This window comes from Phyllopteryx taeniolatus, chromosome 18, assembly GCF_024500385.1.
Source record: "Phyllopteryx taeniolatus isolate TA_2022b chromosome 18, UOR_Ptae_1.2, whole genome shotgun sequence".
Classification (NCBI taxonomy): domain Eukaryota; kingdom Metazoa; phylum Chordata; class Actinopteri; order Syngnathiformes; family Syngnathidae; genus Phyllopteryx; species Phyllopteryx taeniolatus.
In genome coordinates this window covers 14,609,219-14,633,284 of record NC_084519.1, presented here as the reverse complement: position 1 = coordinate 14,633,284, position 24,066 = coordinate 14,609,219, and the positions used below count along the sequence as shown (strand labels likewise).

At 42.6% G+C, this 24,066-nt stretch overlaps 1 protein-coding gene across 2 annotated transcripts in view; it reads left to right on the top strand.

The window, feature by feature from the left end:
- The window catches only part of napbb (N-ethylmaleimide-sensitive factor attachment protein, beta b), a 31,625-nt gene extending 13,712 nt beyond the window's left edge, over positions 1-17,913 (top strand). Inside the window, exons 12-13 of one of the 2 annotated variants that reach the window (XR_009785319.1) lie at positions 2,707-2,788; positions 17,726-17,913. The gene's annotated coding sequence lies outside the window, so the exon portion shown is untranslated. Of the gene's footprint in view, positions 1-2,706; positions 3,801-17,725 lie in introns of those variants that run through there. The other variant, XR_009785321.1, reaches the window with a different exon arrangement.
- The last annotated feature ends 6,153 nt before the right edge of the window (positions 17,914-24,066 follow it).

Here is a 24,066-nt window from a genome sequence, read left to right as displayed (position 1 = left end):
GCAGCTGCTGCTCCTGGATATGTTGTTAGTGTTGAGCCAACAAAGGCACACTCGTCAAAGGACAAACCACTTTCTTTGTTCTAAACTGCACAGTTTTATTTATTTATTTTATTTTTTATTTTTTGGGGGGGGCATTATAATTTTAACTACTATGAGCCAGCGCACCCACATCCGTTGTGCTTTAACCGATCTGGGATCAGCCCTTTCTTTATCCCACAGTCTAGAAGTTGGTGTTTCCCAGCACACTTGGCTGCTCCTGGATCGGATAAATCGCTTTTGCTAACCAAAGGACACTAATACATATACAACGGCCCACTTTCATTGTTAAAATAGCATTTTTTAGTATGATTGTCGTATTTATATAAATAGTTAATGTTGTGTGCTTATTTATTTGTGTTTTATTTTAGTTTGTATTTTTAAAATTAACACTTTGTACACAAGATGGCGCCATTGCGCAGATTGTCACGATGGCAAGGTGACGAGTGCAAGGTTGCATCTTTACGTCATCACTTTCAGTTTTTTTTGAACGTCTTCTTTAATACTGACATCCAGCAGGCAAGTAGTACATCACATTGCGTATCAAACTAGGCGCCGAAATCAATTTATGCTTGAATATATCGTGGAGTTGTAGTAGAAGGCAGAATTGATAAGTAAGCCAGCCGCATTCAAGAAGGAGTGTAGTTGATCTATTCATACTCGCAATGGCGGAAAGCATCCTCAAAGATGCAAAACACATTTTAAGCATGTATGCAAAGCTACTTGCACGGGTGAGAGGGGAGTTCTGCTGTTGCCAAGGTTTCTTGTCTCCTCCACAAAGAAATCCATACAGCTTCCATTTATCATAATGAATCCTGCAAGCCTGCAGTGTTGCCTCACTCCGGTGACTCATACTGCACTCAGGACCAGAGCTTTGCACACAAACAAAACATTTTATTCTGTTCTACCCTGTTCTATTAAAGGTGACAGATTTTAATGTTGGGTTAACAAACATTTCATCAAGTGTTTTAAATGAATTGAAGTGACTCTAATGTTAGATTACCGAACATTTAATAAAACTGGCGATAGACTTAATTGTCAGGTCACCAAACTTCCATTTTGTTTTATTTAATTGATTAAAAAAAAAACAATTAATACAATAATTTAAAAAATGCATGCATTTGATGATGCAATTTCACTCCAGTCCTCTAGGGAGCAGTAATTACCATTCAAATTGTATTTATTTTGTATTTTTTTTTTTTGTTAAACTCTTTTTTAACTGCAACCCCATCTGCTGGATCTAGAGTGTCCCTGCATGAAAACATGAATCGGTCGGACGTCCTTGCAGTGCACTGCAGCTTCTTACCAGGGATGACTCATAGTCGCAGCAGATGCTAAAAAGCAGAACCTAACTGGAAAGAGAGCAAAGCAGCAGGGTTGCGGTGTTTTGTGCGCTCCAAGAAGAACCGCAGTCTTCTCTTTGTACCAAAGGAGCGCACGGGGACCAAGCCAGACCGACCGCCACCGGGTCTGGCTCCGTGTTCTGCGGTGATTCGGCCTTCCTCTCCCCTCACGCTCACTCACCAATAAACGTCAATCATTTTGTTAATGTTTTTGGACCGTGTTCATCAATTGTAGTTTCTTTTCGGTCTGCGTCTAAAGTGGAACCGATGCTAAGATCGTACAATTCGGACCTCAGATCAGCATGCATCAAAAACTCAACTCGATTGTGTGTCTTGTTCTCACAGTAAATGCTGGGAGATGCCAGCCAATCACAGGGCGCATATTAGACAAAATACCATTCTCACCTATGGACAATTTAGAGTCTTCAATAACCCTAACATGCATGTTTGTGAAATGCAGGAGGAAACTGAGAATATGGGCTTACCACTCACCTACCATTCCACCTGGTAAATGTGTTTTAATGTGTTTTTAAAGTGAGGGAGTCTATTGTTGCCGGAGAATATTTTATTTTACATCGTTTAAGGTGATGAATTTTGCCAAACGTATTGAATTAAAAGGGGAGTTTGCAATTTGAATGTTATATGTCTGTCACGCAAGCAATAATACAGTAGATGAATAAACATAAAAGGAGCGAGCGGAATGTAGCTCAAAGTAACAGAGTACCGTTTCTTAATAAAAATGTCTGTTGCATTAAAACTACTATAACATGTACAATTTACCCCCCCCCAGAAAGTCATAAAAAGTAAATGAAGCGTGTTATTACCCACCTCTGCAGTTAAGAATGTTAAAATGACACTTGAAACATTGCCTCAAGGTTTTATGACGGCCTCAGGTGTTTCTATTTCCTATCCCTGATGGAAAAAAAATGCATTTTGTTTGACCTGAGAGCATCTTTTGTCATCACTCAACTATTCGAGAAACATATTTGCGTAGGCCACACACGCACACACACACAAACACACTCACGCGCACGAAACCAGAGTTCAGGCTTGTCTTGAGTGGCTGAACGCCACACCACCAAAGTCTAGACCTGGCGAGCCGAGCCAGAACCTTGTGAACAAGATGAGGACATTGCAGAGTTGAAAGCAGAGGTTCATAACTGTGGTCGAATTCTGTTGGCTTGATGAGACTTGATGCTTTTTGCAGCAACATGAGGCCAAATGTTTCCATCACCAGGCTTTTTTTTTTTTTTTTTTTGTGACTCTCCGCTCTGTGAAGTATTGCATGATTGGATAAAAACCAATGGGCTTGTTTTTCCTCTCATAGTTTGCAAGACAGTCAACCGGACAAGTTCAAGGACAAGAAGCGGCAGTAAAAAAAACGTGATTCATCCCATGCAGCCGGTCAGGTGATAACAGCTCAAAATTATTATTTTATAAGAGAAAATGATTGGACACAAAGTGAAACAGACTTGGTTCAGTGATGCCGTGGTCGAATTCCGAGTTATTCTCGTTTCGATGTCAAATGACATATTATTGTGTGTTCCAGCGTCAAAATGCCATCATAAAATGTAAATATTATAACTATTATGAAAAACATTAGAAAAATACATAAAACATTTGAAAAATACAACAATATTAGACAGAAAAGCTAAAAATAAATATTTTCAGAATATTTGTAAAAATACAAAAATGTTAGACAAAAACTATCCTAAAAATACACAAATATTAGAAAAAATAGACATATCTTTAAAAAAATATTAGGCAAACAAACAAAATGTTAGCCAAAATCACTACACACAAATAAACTAAATAGAATGTAAAGAATTAAATAGTTTGTGCATCATGATTTAATGTTCAATTCATTGTGCTGCTCCTCTGGTGTGCCCGTCTTAGCCATCGGGGGCCAGTATAATACAGTCATGCATATACGAATGAAGAATAGCTTCACAAATACTGCGACTCAGTAAGGTGCCGTAACATTAGTTGTTGTCACAGAGGATAAAGAATGTATGCCTGTGAGTATTGTGATATTGTCAGTCTACATGTGTTGCTCCACCGTTGATGTTCAAATATCTGTTCCTTGAAGGCTTACAACACTGCGATGCTAAGTTGAGCTGTGACTATCATTATTTCAGTTTTCAGAATTTGTTTGTGACATTTTTGTTTGCGAAATGGGTGCCTTGGCTCAATGAAAGTCGGGGAGAAATGTTGTAATGAATCCTATTGTTTCCTAAATGTGTGTGTGTGTGTGTGTGTGTGTCCCGATGACCATATCGAATAAAACTTGGCTTGCCAAAGCCGAAGAATGACTCATTACATGGGGAGCTAATTAGCAAATAATCGTGTGGGAACGTGCTAAACAAAAGAAGACGGTTTAATCCCACGCCCGCAGACTCGTTTTCACTCAATAGAAGGCACAAAAAAGATCATTTTTAGATGCTCTCTGGGATTTCATTGAACAGCTCTGCCTCTCCATCCTTCCATTGATGAAAAGACAGACGGCATTCCGAGATGGAATTACTTTGGCCTCTGACTCACTGCCTGCGTTCCCAGTGGCTCCCTCCCCTCTCCTTCCTCCTCCTCCTCCTCCTCCACTCGTCCTTGCCAGTGTTCCCTTCGTTGTAACCGAATCCCGCACTTGAGACGCCTCAAGGACGACCGGCCGCCCACTGCCGCCTTGTTCGGAAATAGAGCACGTACCTACTGCAGCTAAAATAGATCCCAGCCTTAATAAATGACTCACACGCTCTTTGGGTACCATTTGTGGCACGCTTATTTGGGCAGGTGTTTCCCACAATGCTATTGTTCCCCGAGCACATTTTCCAGAGACCCCCTGCACGAGCAACATTCCCTCCCTCCTTCTCCTGCCTCGCTTCCTGGAAGAAGAAATACAAAGATGTACAACAATGTCGGATGAAAAAAGTCATAAATATGGGTGGAAAAAACAAACCAATGGTATCCAAAAAAAAATACACAAATATTTCAAAAAGTAGAAAATGAGTAAAAAAATACAAAGGTACATAAAAAAGACATATATTGATATAAAAGACAAACATATTAGGGGGGAAATACAAAAATATTAGACAAGAATACAAAAATATTAGACAAAAATATATGTTGGTATAAAATATGAGGCAAATATACCTTAAATATAGGACAAAAAAAATATCAGACAAAAAGTAGAAAAGCATTACATTAAAATTCGCAAATATAATTAAATAAAACATAATAGATGAAATGAAATATTTCAGAAATACCCCAAATATTAGACAAACAGAAAAATATCAGAAACAAAAGTATTGGCAATTGTTTTGGCCAAAAAAAAAAGTTTAAAAACTCATTAACATGAGACAAAAACCCCTTTGTCGTAAAGTGTTTTCCCACAACGCAACCGTTCTGTCAGCACATTCGTGGAGCACCCCAAAGCAGCCCTTCCCTCCTTCTTCCTCCTTCCTCCTTCCTCCTTCCTCCCTCTTTGGTTCCTGGCCGCCGCTTTTGCCGCCCTGCTCGTGTCCTTTCTGGCTTCACTTGTGGGGAATTGCATCACTCGTCTCTCCCTCCGCTCGGACCCTCTAATCACATATTGCACGCACATACACGCACCCGTGATGTGGCTTCATGTGGAATGTTATGCTTGGTCGGCGTGTCGAATTCTGGAGGCTTTCCCATCTTTTTCCCTTTTCCCTTAACAGTCAATATGAACCACAATGCGGTTCTTGAATATGACCTGTTCTGATTATTTTTGTGTGTACAGTTGACGTTAATGCGGGAACGTGGAAAAGTGAAATTTTAGGTCCCCATCCCTCCCTTCACACGGGGTCAGCAAGTTATCGCAAAACCCGCATCCAGTAAGCAGTTCCAAGCCCAGTATGTTGGCCGTTCATCTTTTTTCGGTGTGACAACCAAAGGAAACATCTTCCTTCCTGCGGCGAGGACGACCGCAGCCACGTTGTTAACCCCTGGATGCACCGACTGGGCTCTTGTAAAACGTGGCAGAGCGCCAGCTTCAGTCTTGTGTAATACAGTAATAACAGGGAACCTTTGGTGCAGAAAATGGATGCCAGGACGGGAGGTTTTGTGTGTGGAAACGGATAGATCACAGAAGTTTGGTTTTCAATGGAAATGGTGGAAAACGTGTACGGTATCCACCTGGACTGAACCATATTGCTTGGTAGAAAAAGGTCAGTCAGTAGCTTGGCTGAGAAGTTGGTGGGTTTGGTTATAGGTCAGTGGGTTAGTAGATAGGTTTTTCAGTAGGGTAGGTACAGTAGTCAGTTGGTTAGTCCATGAAATGTTGTCAAGGATTCTGCAACGTGTGCATTTTGTCAGCTGTTTTGTGTTGTAAGAATTGATATCTTACTACACTCTTTTGTTTGTTGGTACGATGGATGCTTCTACAGTACTTCCGGTTGGTCGTCAATAAGTACTCACCTAATGTTAAAACAAACTCCAGATTCCAGAGCTAATGCGCTAATTCAGCTTTCCTGAGGGGTTTTAACAGCGAGACCCGCATGGAGAATTCTATGGAGTAAACCTCCCAGCTTGGGCAAATCGCCCGCGGGGAGGAGAGATTTCACAGAGATTACTCAAGCGTCTTTTAACGCGGTCCAGGGAAGCGACTCCCGGTAAAATAAACAGTGTTCGCGGCTTCACCGAGAAGAGCGCTTGTTGACTCAACGGCTCAATGCGAATTGCTTTTCATCAAGTCAAATATACAGTGTCTCAATATTCAGTGTCAAACGGACTCCCATGCGTTTGCTTTGGCTCCATTTTCCTCTGATGAGACCACACGTGTGGGAAAATGAAGCGAGAGGCCGCTTCATACAAAGAATTATTCATGGGGTATTTTGATCATTCTATGAAATTAGCTACCGGTACATATTCAGTTTCTTAGCGGCTTTTTGAGCACTCGGTGGTTCTCAAATTGGGGTCCAGTGAGTCGCAGTTTTGGGATCTGCAAAAAATAATCAGCACAAAATTATTATGGCGTACCATTTAAAAAAAGTGTACACTTACTCTGTGTACATATTACATAGGTCAGTTGGACCAGGAGGTACAGTAGGTTGGTAGGTCGATAGGTAAGTGCAGTAGCTCAGTCGGTTAGTGGGTAGGTCAGTTGCTGAGTTGTTTGTTGGTCAGTCAGTCATTGGGTTGTTTGGTCGGTATGTCCGCTGGTACATAGGCGGGTTGTTCAGTTAGTCAGTCAGTACGTAGGTATGTAGGTACAGTAGATCAGTTGATAGGTAGGTCGGTAGGTTGGTAGGTGCAGCAGGTTGGTTCGTAGGTAGTTGGCAGGTTTCAGTTAGGTACTATAGCTAGGTTTTTTGATAGGTCACTGTAGATCAGTAGTTGCGATAGGTTGATCAGTCGGCAGGTAGGTCCCAGTAGATTCAGCTCAGTATCCACCTGCTCCATTACATGTCAGAGGCATTTTGGGGGTCACCTTGACTGTTAACACCACCACGATACAAAGCAGCCAGGTCGCGGAGGCTCAATATTTTTGTCTGCCGACTTCTCGCCGGAGACGCAATGTTCCCTCTGGAGTCGCGACCCGGCAGCGCTCCATGGCTTTGTGTACACAAAGACCACCGCTTGGACCTCAAACGGCGCCTCATTTGAGAGAGGAAAAAAACATCATGTTCTAGTCAGGCTGGGTTGCCATGGAAATGCAGCATTGCCATGGCAGACTCTTTCCACGGGGATCTTTGTCTGTCTCATCAGGGACCCTCGCATCAGTGATGTTGTACACCGGGAGCCGATGACTCACCGGCGTCAATTTCAAATTTGCTGGACATTGCATTTGGCACACCTGCACCGTAGAATTACATGTTTTAAATATTTCAGTATGGCATTGCTTTTTACTAGAAAAAAAGTCCTAAAACATTAATGACAGGGACTAATCTACATTATCGACCATAGAATATTTAATGAGATGAACAACAAAATTCTGCTTTTAAAAATATAATGTTCACTTCTGACTGAGACTGTCAGAGAGGTATGTATGTACTGTAGGTATGTAGCTAGGTCAGTCACTCAATGGGTAGGTTGGTTGAGTGGTAGGAAAGTTGGTTGGGCGGTTTGTTGGTCAGTCACTTGTGGTTGGTAGGTAGGTCAATGAGTAGATCAGTTGGTAGTGAGGCCAATACGTAGGTTGGTCGGTAGCCAGGTACAGTGAGATGGTTGGTTGGTTGATAATGATAATAATTATTGATGGCTTGGCACGTGGGTAGAGAAGTACGAAGGTTGATTGGTAAGTAGGTTGGTCAGTCAGCTAGTAGGTCAGTCGGTGAATCGGTTGGTCAATAGTGGGTTGGTTAGTTGGTTTGATAGGTAGATTGGTCAGTCAGTTGGCTGGTAGGTCTGTCTGCAGATAGGTTGGTCGGTCTGTAGCTCGGTCAATAGGTCGTTCGGTTGCTATATATCAGTTGGTTGGTCGGTCGAGACGTCCGTCGGTTGCTAGGTAGGTGGGGAGGTATGTACAGTATGTTAGTCATTTGCTAGGTTGGGCGGTTGGTTTATTGGTCAGTCAAGTTTGTAGATTGGTCAGTCGTCAGTAGGTGGGTAGGTCTGTCCGTCGGTTTGGTAGCCGATTGGTAGGTAGGAGATAGACAAGTTGCTTGGTCTCACTGTAGTGCTCGATAAGGATGTCCCCACCTTTCCAGTTTGACATTAACTAACTTAATGAGGTGTGAAACAGTTGAAGCCCCCGCCCTGATTGAGGCAGGTGATTGGGGGGGCACCCCAACCTCAAATCAAACATCAGTTAACCAGAAAAGTCACAGAAGGCCGCCAGCAGCCAACAGCCTGCCAGTCTCACTGGAGTTTCTGGCTCAGTGGCGCGCGGCTGATGACTTTTCCGCCTGCAATCTGGCGTATGACTCATACGGCGAGGTCATGTGATCGCACCTGCAGCTCAGGTGCGTGGTGCGGAGGGGGCCGCGGCTTCCCTAACACCCCCCTCCCCCCCCCGTCGGCGTAGCTCATTAAGAAGCATAGAAAAAGCTCTTTTGGTTTTGCTCTCGAGTGAGCGGCAGCGTGAGGATTTTCCCGACGTGATGAGGGATGAGTCACGGAGACCCCGGGGAAATGTCGGCATATTCACCGCGGTGATTGCACGCAGAGCACGTGTCGGGGTATTTTGTTTATCCCCGTGGGAGGTATACAATATACGCATGTATCATCGTGGGACTTAACCACGCCATTAATTCGTTGGGGTTCCCTGCGTTCTGAAAATAAGCTCAACCTAAATTCATTGACTCCCCTTAACCCAACATGGCTGCTGCATTTTTGTAATTTGTAATGTTTTTCGACTTTAAAGTAATATTTTGGTTTTTTTCTCATAACTGTTTATTTCATCTAATATTTCTGTATTTTATTTGTCCAAAAGTCTTTTTTCCGTGTAACGTTTTCATATTTTTCATCAAATCTAATTTGTAGTATTTTTTCAAATAATTGTTTTTCATCAAATATTTCTGTATTTTTCATATATTTTCATATTTGTGTTTAATATATATAAAGTAATATTTTATTTTTTTAGAAGTTTTTTGTACTTTTAATCTTATATTTTCTAATTATTTTCTGTCCATATGTTTTTAATAGCGTATTTGTCTTGTAATACTTTTCTGTTTTTCTAACAATGTATTTAATGTTTCATAATAATTTTGTAATATTTGTCGTTTGTATGATATTTTTTCCCTAATATTTTTATATTTGATTCAAGTATTTATTTAATTTTCGACTCATATTTGATATTACTTTCAAATATTTTTTTGTGGGGGGGGGGGGGGGTATTTGTGAAATACTTGTTCCGTAGGAGGTACACACACACATCGTCACGGAACAGAAATTGTTGACGACATTAATCCGATAGGCTTTCCCGCTCCGTGAAAAGACGCCCATCCCGAATTCACGGCGCTGTTAGCCCCCCTGGCCCCGAAACATAACGCAACAGGTCGGCAATGAGGAGCAGATGTGATGTCGCCAAGTCAAAAAACATCTGCCAATAAACATTTTCATCAAAAAAGGAAAAAAATAAAAATACTGAACTGAGAGTATGCAGGGGTTCACTGTACTTGTACTTTTAAGGTGGTACTTGGTGTAAAACGTTTGACAACTACTGACTTAGAATACCCAAGATAAAATTGGCTTCAATCTAGAACCAGAAATAAAAAAACAAAACAAAACAAATTTTACTCAGGTAACAAACAACTCTTTTGCTTTCTCGCTTTTGCATTTTGTTTTCCACCCAGACTGATTTCTATCCTAACCGTTATCATTTAGCTCACGATGACGGCGACGTGCGACGTTGACGTGTGCATTGAAACGTAACGTGTCAGCAGGTTGCACACGCAATTCGGGGAGACGAGTGCATCATCTCCGCTATCCAAACAAGCCCCCAAACTGTGTGTCCAATCGAGTGATGAAACTCGGAACCCGAAGCCTGCGGCATCCGTAGAGAAAACTCGTCGAGCATTCTGATTGGTTACATACGCACGCAAAGGGAGCCCACGCACACGTTCGCGCAGACCCCAGAGGGCCTGTGTTTGCCTTTCCTGTAATCGGAGCATCCGTTCTCTGAAGGATGATGTAACCCGACACCGGGCGACCCAGCCGAAATATAGGCTACTGGTGTGCAAATGTGTGTGCGTGCGCGCTTTCTTTGTACGGCCTTACATCACCTGCGACGCTATTTGCGAGCGATTGCGAAAGTCGCCGATCAGTGATAAGTCGGCCTCTCCGGTTTGCGCTCGGGCAAACGCCAGCTTTCCTTGCGTCACGCCGTCTCGCGCACGTTTTTGCAAGGTCGCCAACAACACTAATTTACATGTTGGGAGCTCGTACGGCCGCTGGTGTCATTTGTTGAAAAATCTTTCTTGATCTAGTATTTTTCATTTTTACCCTAAAGATTTTCATTTGTAACTTTGGGTGTAATATTTTCATTACATCCGTTGCTTTGTCTGATCTTTTTTGTATTTTTAATAATATTTGTGTATTTTAGTAGTTGCGTAAAAGGTTTTTCTTTTTTCCCCATATTTCTATTTTCACCAAATTTATCCTTGTATTTTTCAACTATCCAGTATAATTTGTAAATTTCTCCTCATATTTTTATTTAATATTTGTGTTTTGTATTTGTTTAAATATATTTGTATTTTTCCATCTAACACGTTTCTAGAATATTTTCAAAAAATATTTTCAACATATTTTTTTATTCTTTTGTCTAATGCTTCTGTATTACCCCCAAAATACTTGTGTTTTTATTTGTCTTGTATTTTTTTGTAATTGTAAATAATATATTACTCTATATATAATAATCTATATTTTTGGTCAGCCATCTTTGCGTCTTACATGATGTGTGCTTCACATCTGGCTCTCATTATACAAACGTGGTTGAACGGTTGTTTGGCCGTCGTCCAAAGATTCAAAATGCAACACGGCTTACAGTTTAACAGTATGTTGCAACACGCGAGGCCGTATGGAAGTAACAGTGTGCTCAAATAGGTCAGGGGTAAAGCACGTAACGCTTAATGGCGCCGTCTTCCAGCTTTGTGGGTTTCCTATCCGTGTGACCCATTTGCCTACGGACCGGCGTTTCCCTCCCGCTCTCGTTCTCGTTCACTCGCTCCGCCGCCGTTGCCATGCCGACGCAGCCGCTGGCAAGACAAAAAGATGAGGACTCGCTGGCTTTTTCATCAATGCCGGCGTGGTTCTCTCCAAGGCTCGTTTACGGATTAAAAATGAATATGTTCTCACCGCTAGAGCTCAACATCGCTTCGCTTAGACAGTAGCTGAGAACATGTAGCACAAAATGACTGACAGGTTTATTAGAAACGTTTTTTTGAGTGCGTAATGTGCGTCGACTTTCTTCCAGGATAGAAAAAGGTTCAAAAGCTAACAGTGTGTACATGCTAATTGTGTGAATAATACACTTTTATTTTTTATCGAAAGTAATTTCATTTAATTCTTCCCGAAATGTTAGCATTTATTTTGGAAAGAATTCACCTTTCTCAAAGCCACACCCCAAAAACAGGAGACCAGCCAATCACACGGCGACTCAGAACAGAAGTACACAATAGGATTATGTCACCAAAAAGCTGCTCTAGGCTGGCCACAAAAGAAACTTTTGATTTAACAGCATTTGTAAGGCTAAATTCCAAATTTCCAAGCATATAACTGGAATCTTGTGTCAGTCCTTGTGTGACAGGCGGATACCCTAAATGAACCCGAGTCTAGGTGTCATTTGAGGTCGCTTCAACTCATGTCACGGGAAAAAAGAAAAGCCACACTATTAGCATTGATTTTGCCCCGCAGCTGGTAAATATCTTGTCTATTTGCAGAAGTAGGACGGTTTACTTTGTGAAGGTTCTGCACTTAATACATTGGCTGGCGCCGTGGAAATATATGCATAGTGTACAAGCCGTGACATGAGGACAAAATCCGACCGGCCGGCAGAGCTGATTGCACATTGATTACTCATCTATAACTCCGGCTTGACCGGTCTCCTCAATCCTTCCGTCCATTTCAAACCACCCGTGTAGTTGCGAGAGTAGACGGCTGGCGAGTTTCTGCATTACGCTGCCGTCTATCCCCCGGACGCCTGTCGCATTTGTGTAATTTACGATGCTTTCTGCCACTCACGACACTCTTCAAGCCGAGACCGCGGTGAGGTAGCGCTGTTGGGAAGGTTTGTTACAGGAAGAGGTGCTCATAAAAGGAAGCGCCTCTTGGAAGATGGTTGACAGTTTTTCTATGGATCTGACGGGCATGGACAAAAGGATTCAATTGGGGGTTGTACGAGACCCTTTAGTTTCACACCTAAATATGGCATTTGTCATCTGATAAAAAGGTATTTTGAACAGTTTGAAGAAGTACCAGACCTTAAGAACTAGAAAGTAGATGGTGATCCAGACTCTGGCAAAAAAAAAAAAGAAAGAATTCCAAAAAAATGGCAAGGTACAAACAGTTACCATCAGGTTTGTTGCTTTTTGGGATCTCTACAGTATCACTGGGTCTTGTTCTGAAGTAACTATAGTCTGAATGGGGAATTCGACAGACAGAATGGTAGCGTTGTTGCATCGGACTTTGGTGTTTGAGAAAGAAAATGTCAGTCTACATTCTGACCCTCACCAACGGTCACAAGTTTAGGGAAGAAACCATAAAGGACAAGTTACCCTTTGGTGGGTGTCTGGCCTCACACACAGTGAACGAGTGAGGAGCTCGGTCTTGCTGGGGAGACGCAAATGTCTACTCGACACCTCCCTGATGTTTCGGGCATGTCCAACCAAGACAAAACCTCACGGTAGTCTTACAACATCCGCATCTTACATCTGGTCAGTGAAGACAGGGAAGTCTCAGCATCTTTTCTTCGTTTTCTGCACCTGTAAACTGACTTGAAAGAAATGAATGAAACCTTGAGGCAGACTGAGGACATGCTAGATACCTAGCTCGGGAAGGATTTGCTGTCCTGCTAGTAAAACCCGAACAACGTCAACGTCATGCTTTTTGGTAGACAAGCACGGGAAACACTGATCCTCAATCCATGCACCCATGATTCTTACAATCCTTTCACATTTGTCTGGCACATCGAGGAGTTATGCTCTTAATTAATGAGCCCTAGAGAAAGTGCTCCATCTCCCACCCCAAGGCTTCATTAGTGGGGAATCAGATGGAGAGTCTTCGGTGGAGCAATGTTGGGACAGAAGGGAAACACAGATAAAACTCTTGGGAGGATTTTGTCCCTGCTGGCCTATTTTAATGCAATTCAGCAAGGTGACAATAATGTGGCCCTATGCAAAACACAGGCACACCGATGTGTGTGTGTGAGGGGATTTAATAGGGTTCGTCCATGATGTCTCTCACCTCTCCACAAACTTTTTAAGGCTGTCTCTTGCAGGCTATTGGTTGTCTTTTTACTGCAATGCAGCAGATCGCCTCAGTGGCCAGAGGAATCAAAGCTTTTATTTTGTCTGTGTGTTAAAATACTGAAGGGGACGCTTTTAACGCTTCAATTCACCGAAGCATTCTGGTTTAAATAGGATTAATTGGCGGGTTCCGACGCACCACACAGAGTTTAAGCTTGTTTTTGTGCTGCGATGACGACAACAATCTCATTAGGCCGACTAACTGTGTGTAATACTCTTCATTTTTTTGGGGGGGTGGGGGGGTTCTTTTGTCAGCTCACTCGCCCAATACAAAAAAGAAGGCATTTGCTCGTGTGCGTCGCTAATTAGAAGCCAATAAGCAGAGCAGATCAAAAGCTCCCTTTAATAAGTTTCCCATTCGCACAACAAATTAATAACGCCTCCATCTGCGCATTCACTTGTACTTCATTAGTGAACTTCAAAGTTGGCCCTGAAATTACAATTTTGAAACCGTCCGACTGGATCATGAACCAAAAAATATCTACTGATGGATTCTTAGATAGACAACAAAAAGTACAATACTAAGCTAATACTACATTTTTTATTTTATTAATGAATGTTATAGCATATACCAATATGTCAAAATGTAGCATTTGAAGACCAAAATTTCAAGATCCTTAACTGTAATGGTTTAATTCCAAACATTTTGTCCTGGTACCGTGCAGAAGTCTTAGCAAGGGATGAACTGTCAAAGTGGAAATATAATGTAAAAATGACTATTTCATGTGTTGTATACAAATAGTTGGGTCCCCGGAGTGCCTGCCAACCCATTAAGCGTGAAATTAAACAACGGAACAAAATGTGACACAACAATGCAACACATTTACATAAAACCCCACCCACATTGAGTTTTTCCACTGCTTGTCATGGTAACAAAAGTCAAGACAGAATGCATGAAACAACACAAGTCACAAATCACGAAAATCGAACGGCTCCTTCCTTGGCCTGTGCGCCACCGATGTTTCCGCTTAAATTTTGGGGATTCTTCGTATTTTTTTTGGTGTGGAACTAGGTTGCTGCTGAGGGTTGTGCACACAAATCCCTCGGCATCATGGGATGTCCTTGATGTCAGTTCCGTCATTGGTCTTTCAAGGTGAGCTCCCTCCTCCCGCTCCTCCGCCACCCGCCCCCTGTTTCTCGTTCGCCGCCCCGCGTTGCGTCATGCTCCGATCAGAGCCACAACAAGAGACGCAACGCGGAGAGGCAGCGGGATGCCGAGCCTGAAGCAAAGGCTGCCGCACTTTGCATCAGAACTTTTTTTTTTTTTTTTAGGCGTAGTGGAGTGTGTCCAAAAATGAAGAAAAGGTAGACACGAGTGTGTTGATCATCAAATGATCTTCGAATGATCACCCTGTCCTCCAGTGGAATGAGTAACAAAGTGCAAATACTTTGTTGCTGTAGTTAAGATGACATTTTTCGGGTATCTGTACTTGAGTATTTCTTTTTCTTTTTAGTTTTACTCCCTGCATTTGAAAACAGCATTTTACTTTCTTCTCCCTACTTAGTCAAAATAGGCTTGTTAGTTTTGTCCATGATGACAAAATGTAAAAAGGTTGCACTGTAAACAAGCCGATGTTAGCCGTGACCGCCACGTTGTAGCGTGACTCATTCGCAACAGTGTTACTAAAGCGCTAAATGTTACCGGTTTGAAGTTTTATTTTTCGGAATATAAATCAATTAAAAATGAAGCAGCAACGTTGCTAATTCCTCGTTGGCTTCTGAGTCCTCAAAGCTTCTATGTCCAATTCCTTCTTTTTAGCTTTTGTCGCTAACCTGAGGTAGATGCTCCGTAGTAGTTTCAGCGAAGCTCCTGAAGCCCGAGGAAACAGGTCAGCGCAAGGCTGCGGGGGTGTGCCCGCGAGTGCAAGGTAAATGATTAACGCCTCGTCGCCGGTCACACCTTCTGTCTCTGATTCGCTTTTCCTCGGGCACGGTGGTTTCTTAAAAATACTCACAATTTTAACAATATAACAAAAAGTTTTTGTTTCTTTTCAACCGCAAACTTCCCTTTTAAGCACAGGAGTTGAATCAGCGCTTCTTCTTTCACCAGTTTTGAGTATTTGTACTTATTCTTAAGGACAGAGTACGAGTACTTTTGCCACCTCTGCTGTCCTCCATCAATGCATGATTTCTAAATGAAGATACACGTGATGCACGCGAGACGCCAACGCTCGCCGCTTCCTGTCTTCCAGCAAGGCGGCATCGCGTGACCTGCCCGCCATGTGACACAGCGCCGTCCAATCGCAATTAGCTGGCCTTCTGAATTCCTTCCTTTAGCACCATCAGCCCTTTTTTCTCCTCCTTTGAAAGAACTCAAAGCTGTCATTTTCTTAACAACTGTGAAGTTTGCACCCGTATTTATAACTTTACTAGAAAGAGCGCAGACCTCAGTCAAGACTGGAAAATTTAATTTCCGTGCTTTGGACGGCACAAACAAGAAAACAAGGCCTAAGCCAAGGCTTGTAATTGGTACCACAACACCCATTGAAGCAGTAAATCAATGTGGTTGAAACTTTATCCTAAATAATTGAAATAAATATGATGTTATTATGAGTATATTTAGAAATAGTTAATGTTTCATTAAACGTAATAATTATCATCTTAGAAATAATAAAGCAGCGCATCCAAAACAATACAAATGACATCACTTTTAGATAATTTAATAAAATGTGTGTCATGCATTATTAAATATTTAAATGTGAGTTTGAAATTAAATTGTTCTCCAAAAACGCTTTTCAAAATATCTAAAAATAGGAAACTGATAAATAAGTAAACACGGTAAACTGTATTGTTTATTTGTATTAATTAATAAATACATAAATATTAATAATAATAATAAATAAGTATTGTTAAAAATGAAGAAAAAATATACATATTTTAAAAAAATATATCTAAAACTTTTAATGTATTTATATACTTTTTCACATCAAAATACTTGAGAAAAAAAATGAGAAACATACAAAAGAAATACATTTTAAACAATAAAAATATCTGAATTTATTTTGATATAAATTGTGAACAAAAACATTTGAAATTACAACATTATTACAAAGAATTAAAATTCAAATTATATAAGAAATAAAACAAAAATCTAATGTAAAAATAACCAAACCACATGAACACAAAATAACCTGTGGACGACGGTTAGCGATCACGAGAAGATCACATGAAGCGTCTGTGTCACATGCTTAGCCGTCACATGGGTGGGAGCGGACTAACTAACACGGCAGCCGCTCCGAACTGGTTCTTGGCGGGTGAATGTTTCTTCCAGGTATCACGCCGGCGGGAAACTGTGTTGCTGCGCTTTGAAGCTGCTCGTCGTGAGGTAGCTTCCGTCCGTGTTTAGAAGAAACAATTCAATGTTTACACCCAAAATGTCATCCATTTATCTATTTTCTTTGGCACTTGCCCTCCAAACCTTGTCAAGATTTTGCCCCACTATAGCCCCCCCAATCCCCCTCCATCCCCTGCCTGCCCGCCTGGAGTGCTTCACACAAACACACACCTGCACACACGCACACACACACACACACACGCAGAGCGCAGGCCACAATGGAAACTGTGAGTCACCATGTGCTCTCCTTTGGTATTGTGATCTGAAATCATTGCAGCGTTGAGTCACTACAGGCCTTCCTTTGTGTGCGCGTGTGTGTTTGCTAATTAAAAGTGCGTGCAGTTGTGTGTGCGTTTTTTTTTTTTTTTTTTTTTTTTAAAAGACGCGTGGCAGCAGTGTACTGTATACTGCGTGTTGGTTACATGCATATCGAGTGCACGCTGTACGCATTCCCATCCCACATACATGACAACAACTGAGTGGCAACTAGTGTACAGGGAACCCTCGCTATTCGCGGAGGTTAAGATACCAAGCCTTGAGTAATGGACGTAGCGTGCGTACCAAATTATGTTTCATATTGCTGTGTGCGTGAATGACAAAGTGAGTAGTGCCTCGTTAGCCTTAGCCATTCCTTGTTGCACCAGGATGTGTTTTTAATGTGGTTTAGGTAATGTTGATGAGTGAAAGATAGGATTGCTACACAAGCTGCTTTTTATTCCCTGGCAACTATTTGACAGATTTCATCTCAATGTGCAATCATCGTTGCCCAATTGTCATATCAAGTACGCAACCAAGATAGCTAAGAAAACAGACATGCATGCATGTACACACACACACACACACTGTCAGGGTTTAAGGGAAGTACAGAGAGCGGTCTGACCCGAGCAGCACTCGGCTAGATGATAAGGAGAGTGAAAATGAAGCTGATAAGATTTTAGCTGTGAATCTTTTCCAGACAGGCGTCACGGCAACACTATTACCACAGAATTTAAAGATAGCCACCACCCGGATACGTTGCTCTTCTTGGCGACTTGAACTGGTTTTGGGGAATGACCGTTTTTTTTTTTTTTTTTTTTTTTTTTTGGGCAAAGTGGTTCCTTTCCCAGTCATTTGGAGCAATCATAGGAGATCACGTGGACACCAAATCATCCCCTGTGAGACCACAGAGGAACATCTACAGCATTGCCAGGTTGTGATCAGAAGTTGTCCAGCTCGGAATATTTGGTCAAAACAACTTTCCACATGGAAAAAAATCAAATAAAATCTCTGTGTAGCTCTCTGTCATTTCCGGAATAATCTTTGCAACAACAAAGCGGAATTGAATAAAGAGGGAAGTGGAATGAAGTTAGATATCAGCCTGGTTTCGAAATTTTGGGATGGATTCCGTAATAGGACTTCTTCCAAGTACTCGTTCTGCAATTCCACACTAATTTGCTGCTTCCTGTTTGATTTGAGGCATGGGTCCTTGTGACGTTTTCGTGCATCATGTCATGATAGACGTCCTCCTCACACTTTCATGTTGGTTGGTGAAGCTGGTTTCGGGAGCAATTTTTTTTTCATGAACGGGCCTTTTTCATGGTAAAACCTAATAATAGTCATCCAACTTTGATGCCACATTACTCACATCAGAGAGCGTAGACAAAAAAAAGCTCGTCTCTTTAGGGTCCGGCGGCACGGTGCACGACTGGTTAGCACTTCTGCCTCACAGTTCTGAGGACTTGGGTTCAATCCCCGGCCCCGCCTGTGTGGAGTTTGCACGTTCTCCCCGTGCCTGCGTGGGTTTTCCCCGAGCATTCTGGTTTCCTCCCACATCCCCCAAAAAAACATGCATGGTCGGTCGATTGGAGACTCTATATTGCCCTGAATTGTGAATGTGTGCGTGAATGGTTGTTTGTTTACATGTGCCCTGCGATTGGCTGGCAACCAGTTCAGGGTGTACCCCGCCTCCTGCCCGAAGTTAGCTGGGATAGGCTCCAGCACTACCGCAACCCTAATGAGGAGAAGTGGTTCAGAAAATGGATGGATGGAATTTAGGGTGCCCCATCTGTGTCTGATTGGAGGTCATTTGGACACATTTTCAAGTAGGAGTTTGTCAAAGTACAAATTCCTCCAAAATGGCTGCTTCAAATCGAAATAGCCAACGTTACTGTCCAATTTCAAATAAATACATAGGGCACTATCCTACCCCTCCCATACGACGAATGGGGCCAGTGATTTTGCCTCATTTGTGTATGCTAATGGGAAACACACATACTGTGGATTGTTAAACAGCTGCTTTCCTCGAATCACAAGAACTATGGTGGTCTTTAAGACTCGAAAAGGTTTGGACAGGGAGCCGCGGAGCTTGATCCCGTTCCACTCCAGTCCTCTCAGTGGCAGTAATTCTTTTTAATTACCATAACGAGACCTCAAACAACACTTTATTTCCCGTCTACTAGTTGGAGTTCCCCCCCCCCTCCCCCGCTAAGCGGTAATGAAGATCTGTAGGAGTGTGCGCAAGGCAGGAAGGTGGGTGGTTTGAAAGTGAAAGTGGCCCAAATGGAAATCGGATGCAAGGCGCAGCCAGCAGTCTGAAAGCTTCTGACCTTTGAGAATTAGGCGGATGTGGAAATAGTTGCTTCACAGGTTTGATGAACCCAAACGCACGCGCACGCACACGCACATAGATTCTCGTACACGTACTCCGTTCGTGCATACAGTTCCTGGGCTAAGGTGACAGTGCAAACACTGAATATACGAAGTGTACAGTAAGAGACTGCACTGGCGATGACTCATCCGTCCATTGATGAGCTTAACAGCCATCCACTCCACTCCGGGGTTCTGCCTGGGCTCAAACAACCCCCCCCCCCCCCATCTCTATCCCCCCTTCCCACCACCACATCTCCTTCTTTTCAGCAGACTGCTTGCAGCTTAAATTAGAGCTCTGGCAGGAGGCCACGCGAGAGTGCAGCAGACAGACGGGCGTTCACACCTCTGGAAGTCTGACTCAGAAAAGACGAGCCCGGCTGCAAGACGAGCGCCTCACTTTGGCTGTCATGATGCAGTCTCAGCCAAAAGACGTTTAGGTGCCAGAGGCATGTGCACATTTTGGGAGAATAAGCACACTTCAGCAAAATGCGTCGCAATGGCACAGGCGAATAAATCTTGGCTCGACTGTTGTGCTTCTAATGTTCCGATATACTGAGCGTAAAGCGTGATCTGCCACCAGTGTCGCCGCAGTTACCTTGAAAACGTCACCTGATTACTCCTTTAAAACATACATTTGTTACGTTACTGTTTACTTGATTTTAAAAGTAACTAAGTTTGATTACAAGCTACTCTATTAGTTACATTCAGCAGTTGCATAAGGCACGTTAACCACGATACATATATTATCAAACACGACTCCATGACTATAATACGATATGAACTGTTCTTGCAGACATAAATCGTAGCAGTCACTAAGCTAACATAGCACCAAAGTTAGCATAGCATGCTAATTTAGCACATAACAGGTAGGCCTAGGGACTATGTATGACATAAACTTAACTTTGCGAACGTAACAATTGCACACACACAAAATAGCAGCATGAACTTACTTCTCATGGACACACACTTCGGTAAAATGTGAAATACCTCCAGCTCCGTAACTGAAATAACTGCGTCATTCTCAGTACAGTAAATTAGCACTCTCTCCAATTGCTCTCTCTCTTTCCCGCTCGCTCTACTGTGTCGCAGTGACGATGCATCTAATTATGTTAATAGGGCAACCCGCATTGGCTATGTGAACGCACACTGTCTCGCTCTGGGAAAATGCTTTATGAAAGGCCCAGGTGAATAAATCCCAGCTTTAGTGCGAGCAGAAGTTTTTATAGTCGACTATCCGCCGCCGCATTGCTCGCCCACCCCGCCTACCTTAACCACAGCCTGTATATTTGCAATCTAAAGCCAAGGAGTCATTAAGATGCCATCCACTGCTCTCCTATCACATTTGATATTGTTCCCTTGTTTTACGCCGCCTCCAAAGTGCGATGTGATCTCTCGTCCGAGGAGATTGCGTCTCCCTCATAACCGTGGCACTTATTACACCCCCCCCCCCCCCCCCCCCCATCCTTCTACATGTTGCACAGGTGCTAGAAAGCCATCTGTCGGATCTCATATCGTCTCACGCGGCGGGAATAAAACTCCCACGTCAGAACTGCAGTCCGTGCACTGTCCGTCTCACTCTGAAGTCATTTGAGTCTGATAGCATGTGTACTAGCTAGTAGCGCTAATTGGCCCGAAAAGTAAACTGATTAGACAGATCCGATCAATGCCGAAGGTCGCTGTGAGCATGCAGAGGCCCCCGAGAATTTATTTTCTTGCTCGAGTGGACACTCGAATTTATCCATTGTCATACATCCGCATGTGGTCAGCTATAAACAGTCTTTTCACCAGATTGTTAATACACATTCGGCGTTCCGTAACATCGCAGGCTAAACTTAGATCCTCCCCGACTTACAAATATCAAAATAGTCGAGATGTATTACTTGAACGTAGTTCCTTGACACCAATTACTATTAGCCAGGGCTGTGACACCAGGTTAGGGTGTTACAGAAAGAGCCCAAAAATATGCAGACATTCCCGAATAGGTGATTTATTTTTTTATTTTTTTGCAAATAGATGAGGATAGGTTCCACAGAAAAAAAAACCGTCACATTCCTACGAACTAGCATCCTCGGGCATTGTTAAGCGCTAACGTATGGTAAACACACCGACTCATGCCAGCCTCCGATGGGCAAATATGTTGCAAACGCGTTATTGCTGTCAGTGCTAATGCCGCTAACGTTGACAGTAATCGCAGGCCGTCCAATGCTGTTTTTCCTCCTTGTCAGGCTTCAAGCTATTCGGCCCGCAGCGGAGGTCTTTCGAGACGACAGTCAAATTATTATCTTAAATAGCGGCTTCATCCTTGAAATGGGCCATAGGCGCCCCTCCTTTGTGCTTCCATCAAACAAATATTTGGCTTTTTTTCCCCCTTTTTTTTTTTTTTTTTTAAAACTGAACGACGGCCGGGCCGCTCTTATCTGCCTTTGCCCTCAATCCTGCGTGCCCTAGATTTTCATGTGATCAACTTTTAAAGCACAAGCTGTCTCTCTGGATACGCTCCTAAAAAGTCAACATGGGGAGAATTGTGTATATGGCGAGGGATTTGTCCATTGGCACCTGCCAGCGAGCGTGCGTTGCCACAGACAAAACAGGAAGCGGTGGCCAGGAAGTTGAGATTCAGGTGTTGACGTGCCTTTCATTGCCCCTTTATTCTTTTTACAGGATTCAACCTGTCGGCCTCAAAAATACAAGTAAAGCATGTGCAGGTTTATGTTGCATTTACTGTGCTATAATGCCCAACATGAAAAGGATGACCAGTCGAAGAAAAAAAAAAAAAAACTGAACTTAATCCATTTTGAAATAGGGCTGTAAAAGAACGAAATGTGGAAAAAGCGAAACGCTGTGAATACTTTCTGGACGCACCGGATTCTCACATCGATCTTCTTGCAATCGGTAAAAACCGTATTGATGTGTTGTGCATCTACGTCGGTGATTAGCAACGATTCTGCAGGTAGGGATGCCGTCGTTGAGCGCCACTCCTGTTTGCACTCCCAAGTTTTCTGTCTAACTCACACCGTTGTGATAAAAAATAAGTACCGCTGTATAATATACGCGCCACATAAGGAGTCGCTAATCTATTTCCGAAGTGTATGCAGAACGCCTCGTGATGCGTGGGCGCGGCCCGAAATGAGTCACGTTGACTGACTGACGCCGCCGTCATTTTCCCCTCCGAGCATGCGTGACAGGTAGCTCTTGATAAGAGCTCTGTGTGTGCGTGTGTTTATGTTGTGGTGCTGTATAATATTTCCTGAGGGATGGAGAAGGGTTGCCATGGCAGCAGCGTGAATGAATGTGTCTGTGTGAAAGCTCTTTTTTTTCTACGACAGGCCAAACGAGGACAGCGCGCGTTTGTCATTTGGCCGTCGCTTATCTCGCAAGCCACGGAACGCCGTGACATTAAAAAAAAAAAAAAAAAAAAGACTTTTTTTTTTCCACTTGACCTTCCGCATTGTGAGGAGACATAATAGCGACATAATCGCACCCTCGGATTTCGAGTGCTACTGGTGTATGAGAGGCTCCTGCCGACGTGGGGAAGGCGGCGTCAGTGTCACTGTAAACTAAACTAAACACATTGCTTAGCTTTGGAAGCGTCGTAGGATTGTTGGCGCTTTTCTACATGCCACATAGCGTGGCCTTCCACTTGGTTGTGCCAGCTGAACCAAGTCGGTCTTTTAGTTTATAAAGTATTGTGCCCCTTTCTCAGCGTGGACGATGCATTCTCACACATCGTGTCCCATACACACAGACGCTCGCGCATTTCCATGGCAGCACAAAAGCAATTTGCAAGCGCCAGCGTCTTGTTTTCACACGGCTGAGCCCAAATTGACAATCTTTATCTCTATAAGTCATGTTTTTAGGTGCGAGAAATGTCGAAGACGCCGTATGTCGTGATGTTGTGACTCAGTAGGCATAAGCGGTAAGACAAAATAGTTTTGCATTGATACCGTTTCGATACGAGAGCATCAACTATCAACATTGATGGCAGCTAAAGAAAAGCAAGTATTTACTGGTTTCTCATCAATATTTGTCACGTTTTTTTTTTTTTAATGTATCGACAGTGAACCTTCACTATTTGCAGCACACTGATGTTTCTTTCCCATTATTATTCCAATAGTTTAAAATGTTTACATATTTTCTCAGTAAGTTGAATCACTTGACTGTTGTTTAAAGCCGTACTTTGACTTGAAACACACGTCATGTTGTTACGTATACAAATATTTGCAGTACTCATCTCCTGCTCCAGATAAGGTCTGTGATGGCCCAACAGTTTTTAAATACGTTTTACATCTTCTCCTTTTTGGACTGGGAGTACGTGGTGTTTCAGTCGTAGATATAGATATATATATATTTTTTTTTTTAAATTTTTACTTTCTTTGTTTATTCGTACTGCATGTTTGAAAGAAAACATTTAATCAGTCAATCTGCTCGGAGTTAATTTCATCTGCTCGCACGTACACTTGTGGTTCACTCTTCATGCTTACTCGACAATTTTTCTTAAGGTTCATCAATTCCCTCTCACACGCTTTGTGCACCGCCTAAAGGAAACTACAGTCCACATACATAATATGTGAACTATTCCATGAACAGGGCCAAAAGTTTAGCATTTTTTTGCAGCATCCTCAATGCTTTGTGCTCTCTGGAGGATGTAAAAGAAGACAGCTATCTAAAAACACTTTTCAACACCCACACCCAACTAGTCCTGTCAAATGTTATTTTTAATGTTATTTTGGTTTTTTTATATGGCGTGGGCTGCCCCAAAATTGGGCAGTGGGCCGCAAATGGCCCCTGGGCTGTAGTTTGGACA